The sequence below is a fragment of the Macrobrachium nipponense genome, chromosome 46 (genome assembly GCF_015104395.2).
Source record: "Macrobrachium nipponense isolate FS-2020 chromosome 46, ASM1510439v2, whole genome shotgun sequence".
Classification (NCBI taxonomy): Eukaryota; Metazoa; Arthropoda; class Malacostraca; order Decapoda; family Palaemonidae; genus Macrobrachium; species Macrobrachium nipponense.
This window is the reverse complement of record NC_061106.1, coordinates 22,465,193-22,471,370: the sequence shown is the minus strand read 5'-3', so window position 1 is coordinate 22,471,370 and position 6,178 is coordinate 22,465,193. Positions and strand designations below refer to the sequence as shown.

General features: G+C 34.1%; 1 long non-coding RNA gene across 2 annotated transcripts; it reads left to right on the top strand.

Moving 5' to 3' along the window:
• Positions 1 to 503: 503 nt before the first annotated feature.
• On the top strand, positions 504 to 4,389 carry LOC135214810 (uncharacterized). Of its 2 annotated transcripts, none has more exons than XR_010314475.1 (4): positions 504 to 605; positions 1,686 to 1,959; positions 2,494 to 2,579; positions 2,690 to 4,389. It is a non-coding gene; the product is annotated as an uncharacterized LOC135214810 (long non-coding RNA). The 2 variants fall into 2 exon arrangements; XR_010314476.1 differs by lacking the exon at positions 504 to 605 and adding an exon at positions 612 to 884.
• The last annotated feature ends 1,789 nt before the right edge of the window (positions 4,390 to 6,178 follow it).

Genomic DNA, 6,178 nt, shown 5'->3' with positions numbered 1-6,178 from the left:
ATAAAGCAAGGTATTCAAAACTGATCACTGGTAGATGTGGCAACAGGGATCTTACCCAAAGAAGAAAATCTCTTGAGAAATAGGTCAGTTTATAGTGTCACAGCTTGAAGCAGTTAATTTTGAAATGAGACCTGGTTTTATTGGTTGGGGAAATTGAAAATAACCCTGTGGAAGTTCCTAGGACCTATTATTGGTGTTTGTGCATTAGAGGTTTTAGTTTCGTCATGGAGGATTGGTGAAATTCTAAAATATAATAACCAAGGGTTGAGTATCACTGAGTCAAGGGTATTGAATTAAGTCTGGTGAATGGCTAAAGCTTTTATAGGTACTTTGATTTTACAGGTTTCTGATAAATATCAACACACACAATGGTTTGTATTTCATACTGCATAGGGGAACCTTGAATAAAACCAGATTGAGAAACTTAAATATAATTAGGTAGTATAGAATGGCGTTGTAGTCTTAGATGAATTTCTAATGCAAAAATTTTTCATGGGTTGACAGGTCTGCTTCAAAAGTAGCATGAACTAGAGGTTATCACTACACGAATTTCTAATTTCAAACGACCAGCAATTGCAGCCGGCTTCGTACTGTGCGCGTTTCTGGTAAGATGGGTCAGCCATGAAGTTGGTAAGATGGGTCAGCCATGAAGTAATAAAATGTATTAACAGATTTGGTGAATTTCTACGTTGGGTGAATGAGGAAGACCCAAAAGATCCTCGTGAGAATGCAATGGCCAGACTGATGAAATCTTCGTCCAAGAGGTGGTAGACAGTTGGACGAGCTTGGATACAAAGCTTGCTAGTCTCATTCAAATGGGGTTACATTTGGTGTGTTGTATCGATACAGAGCTTTAACACACTCAATGGACCAAAAGACAGCAGGTGAATTTTTACTTTGGTACCAAGCATAGCCAGCTTTAATAAAGGTTGTAATCACACTTCACTGTTAACAGACTGTTATGCAGTCTTAACTGTTACCGACTATAGGGGCGTTTTTTTTTTTTTAATTCTCCGTTAAATCGAAAGCTAAGGGTTCAAAGAAGTTTTTCTAATTCTCCATTAAAACGAAAGCTAAGAGTTCAAAGCAGTTTTGCTAATTCTCCACTGAATCTATAGTTAAGGGTTCAAAGCAGTTTTGCTAATTCTCCACTAAAACGGAAGTTAAGGGTTCAAAGCAGTTTTGCTAATTCTCCACTAAAACGGAAGTTAAGGGTTCAAAGCAGTTTTGCTAATCTCCACTAAAACGAAAGTTAAGGGTTCAAAGCAGTTTTGCTGGTACAGAATGTAAGCACTTTTTTTCATTTTAGTTCTCCACAAACTAAAGTTAGAGCAAAATTAGGTGTGCGATTCCTTGATTTGATTACAAGAAAGTAATTTAGGCCTTTTTAAACTGTATTGTAACAAGTTGAGAATTTGAATGTTTAGTTTTCAACTGTAACTGCAAATTTTGCGAAACTGTAGCTTTGTTTGGCCTAAGTTATTGAATTCCACATTCCGATGTTGAAACTAATAACTATAACCAAAATATCCGTAAACATAATGGGTTTGAATTTAGAATGTTGAATTTGTTTGGTGTTCTATTGTAAATAATTCGGTGTCATTTCTTGTAATAATTCAGTCTCATTTCTTCTAAGTTTCTAAAGAAGTTTCTTATTAGTTTCTTATGCTGTATTCAACTTGCAGGTGTGAAGATGAATTTAAGTTAAGCTGATTTTCTCATAACTTTTCAATGTAAAGATAGCTACGAAGAAATATGGACGAGGAAATCAGACCAGAATGTGGAGAAGATTGCTTATGGAATTTTTTTTTCGATTCTGAGATATAGCATGATTATGGATTCCGAACAATAGCGGAAGTTACTTGCTAAGTGAATAGGATCCACAATCAAGACTTAACTACGTTAATGCCGAATATCCTTTAGCCCCTCCTGCGAGAATTTGGATGAATTTCGATCTAGGTAAAGATATATAGTAAGAATTTTGCAGTTAACAGAATGTAGGCAATTTTATTTTCCTGTTGGTTCTCCATTACAAAGAAAGCTAGTGTAAAAATGAAGGTTAATGGAGCCTAGACTGACCGAAGAAATGCGAACAAAGACATTTAAAGGTCTTGTAACAATTTAAGTATTTTTAAACTAAATTACAAATTCAGTTGTGCATACTTTGAAATTTTCAACTTTTATAAATAGAATTTAACAAAAGTTTTTTTAAGGATTTTATCTAGCTAAATATTTCTGATTAGTTCCATGGAGAGGCAAATTAGTTCATAAAGTTGTGATGTGAATTATGCATTTTCACTAAATTAAAATTTAGTACCAAAATATTTTTTTCAATATTTGTAGTGAGTAAAGTTAATCGCACTGTTGACTTGTTTGTTTATTACAAAGTCTTAATTTTTTAGGAAGTTTTTATTCGTATAGTCGCGTTGTTTTGAAAATGTGTACTAACAAGTTTGAATTTCATTATTTTTAATATGTGTTTGAATTTCGCAGGTCATTTTTGTGAAAGTCAAGCTTCGAGAAGCCTAGAAAACTTTGGATACTTGATTTTACCTTGTCGGCCTTTAAATACTTAGTTGGTAAGTGCATTTAAATTTTTTTAGATTAAAATCTAAGCATTTTGAATACTTTAAAAACTAAAGACTTACAGAAGTGTAATGAAGACTAAAGACATTAATTTTCTTTACAGAACTGTAATTAAGTGGAAACGTCAAATACTGTGACCATAATATATAATCTCTGACCATGGTGAACACCATTTCTTCTTGAGGATAAGTTTTGTATAGGCCAAGCAACACATTAAAAATACTGGTACGGAAATAAATATTTTGCGGTCCAGATACCTAGGGTAGGAGACTAATCAGATATGCCCAGACAGAGTAAAATCGTCGGTAAGGTGAGAAGCCGATGTGTATAGGAAATTAAGTCTTCAAAAATGATTGCCCAATAGTGGCTAGACCTCGAGTGAAGCTTCGGGAAGGCGACAAGTTTAGAGAAAGTTTCCTAGAGAAAAATTTCGGATATAAGCAAGACTGCTATCTGGGGAGAGTAGCTCCGTCGAGCTTGAAGACTGATCTCAAGAAATTTGTGAAATTTTAATATAAGTAACTGGGGATCTCAATTAAGTTGTGAAATTTTAATATAAGTAACTGGGCGTGAAGAGGCACTAAATGTTGAATAATTAAGAATGATACTACTCACGAACCATAGGAAAAGGTAGTGTTACCAAGTATAGGGTAAGAAGAAATAGAACATTGGGTATTAAACATAAATAGTAAGTGGCATAAGGAAAGCGGAACAGCGATAAGTCTGTTAAAGAAAAGATTAAGTACCTATTAAATAAACTTTGCGTATTTCATATTTTCTTAACTTAGTAATATTATACTAAAATCGAGTAACTAAATATTAAATTTACTATTACAATTGGTATTTTCACATTTCTCCGTAAATAACTATCTTTCCTCTATTTTATTCTTTACTCCTTTTCACTTTATCTTCACGTTTTCATAATTACATTTTAAGTGATAGGTATATGTTTATTATGCTTGACCTCTTCTACACTAATACATACTTTCCTCCTCAATGATTACTTAATCAGATTCTTATCTTTTTTTATTATGCTTCATTCTTCTACAGTGACAATTAATTTCCTCCTCAACGATGACTTAATCAGATTCTTATATCTACTCTACATTGTTTTCCCTCAACGGTGACATTTTCACAATTCTCTCAAACTTCTTCGGGGACTTCTCGTTTCACTTACACAATTACTTTCGATTCTTCCTTCCCCTACGCAGATTTCAGTGCGCTTTATTTCCCTTTTTTTCTTCCTCCGTCGACCATTTCTACGAAATTTCCTAAGGTTCCTGAATTCACATTTTTTTCCATTTCACCAGTTTTATATCTTAGTTGCCGCTTCCATACCCTCCAGTTGTAGAGCTATCAACAAATATATTTGTACTGGAAACTTCTCCCTGCCGTTCGGAGTTGCTGGTTTTCATCAGACTGAAGGAGCGTTTTAACATTAGCAGCTCACACCTAAGCTTTACTCCATTCCATTTCGAAGGTGCCTGCTGCGCAATTTCACGCTTAAATTCCGTCTTGAGGTTTTGCCGATAGAAAGTGAAATTGCCATATATAAACTTATGACTTCATCGTGCGATTCAGAATTTTTTAGCTTTATTTATTTATTCTCTTCAATTTTCTTCCATTGCACTAAGATTTAAAATTAAATTCTCTACTCTACAAAAAATCAAATTAGGAAATACTACTTAGAACTAAAAAGAATATTCATACCCCTGAATTTATACCATTTTGACTTCATTACAATGTGTGATTATTACTGAATAAATTAACATACCTATCTGCATTAAAATTTATCACCTATTATCAGTAAATATTTTTTACATGATCCAAATCAGAAAAAGATGCAAAAAAAATAAAAATAAGTTTTTCAAGAAAAGTGGTTACCTGACAGCTTTAACAAGAACGTTTTAACCAAAACTTATGAAAAAAAAATTACGAGAAAAACGTTAGAGGAAAAATCACGATTTGACTGTCCTGAAACTTAAATTCCATATAATCAAAAATTCCAGCATTTAAATGATCAGATGTCCTGAGGAATAACAAGGGTCATAATAACCTAAGATGTTTCTTAGAATAACTGACTTAATTTTAAACTTCTCTAGTAGCTTCATATAATTAAGACCCTGCAGCATGTTAAATGCTTAATCTTAGCTATTCTCATTAAGGTAAACAGCCTTTTGCTACTTCATGGACTGTAGAACTTTCATTAGTGTGACTGCATTAACTTCAACACCAGTGTCTCTCTTCTTGAAACAAAGCTTTGCCTTTTTCGGATTAAAAGCGACAGCTCTGATTAAGTGTAAGAATTAAGACTAAAACTGACTTCATCCTCAAAGTCTGACTCGGTCGATTCCAAGTCTCTGGCTGCAGGAATTAACAAAAGCAAGCTTTACTTTAATTACCACCACATAACATGATTCTGCCTTCGTCTCTTCCCAATTCATTGCAAAGGGAGTTTCAATTTAGAACTCAATTGCGCTCACATTTGAGCATTTATTCAAGAATCAAAACTCGGGAAAATCCCCTGTGTTTTCTGATGTTGAAACTAACAATCCACCTAATTATAAAACTCGGCAGAAACTAAAATAATATTGCAGTTAAGATTAAACTCAATCAGTTTACAACCACAAACTCTAACCCAGCGTAACTGCTTTAGACATATATTAAATATAGCCTCCTTTCATACCAGTTTATGAAAGTTAATGGGTTACAAGGCAAAAAATTCTTCTAAAAGTATAGTGCAAGGAAGAAGTGACAAAACAGATTACCAGCTATATAAAAGTGGACCAAGATAATTCCTTACATAATGACTCTTATACTACAGGTAACAAAGCAGAAATCTTCAAACTCCAGCACCAACTTGACTCCAATCGAAGTGGAGCATGTTTAAGATAAAACTAGATCAATCTCTGTACACCCAGCATCAGGCCATATTTCCCAATGTCACTCATTGGCGCCTTAGCATAAACAAGGATTGGAACGCTTTTTAAACTTTGATAAAAGGAACAAACATGAGGCTAGCGTAAACCAGCATTATTTCAAACTGTCAACAAAGTACCGCCGTTAAAATGCTTATTGCCAATGGATTTGGTCTAGCTTTTGACAAACCTTTTTCACCTGACGTCGATGGGTAGAGAGTTTATCACCGGTTTTCCAAACTGAAGTTTAACATAGCACGAAAAACATTGCCTGCCCTCTCAAAATGGATAATGAAGATGATTGGCCATTCCTTGAGGTGCAGGACAAAATATTCCCTCCATACTTAATATGGAAAATCTATTAGCTTCCATATTTAGTATGGAAAATCTATTAGCTTCGGTAATCGACACAAAGCTGAAAATCAGTATGGACCAATCAAAGGAAAATTTAATCAGATATCAGGAAACTTACAGGTCAGCGAATATACTTCCTAATCCTCTTTTTATGCCTTAATGCTCTACTGAGCGAAATGCCTTTGGGGCAAAATAGGTGGGGAAGTCTGAGGCTATCCTAGTGGTGAAGTGTCTGATTTAAATGCTTTTACAATACAACATTACATAAGAGCAAATGTTACCTGCATCATGCCGCCTTTGTGGAATTTTTGACATGTTTC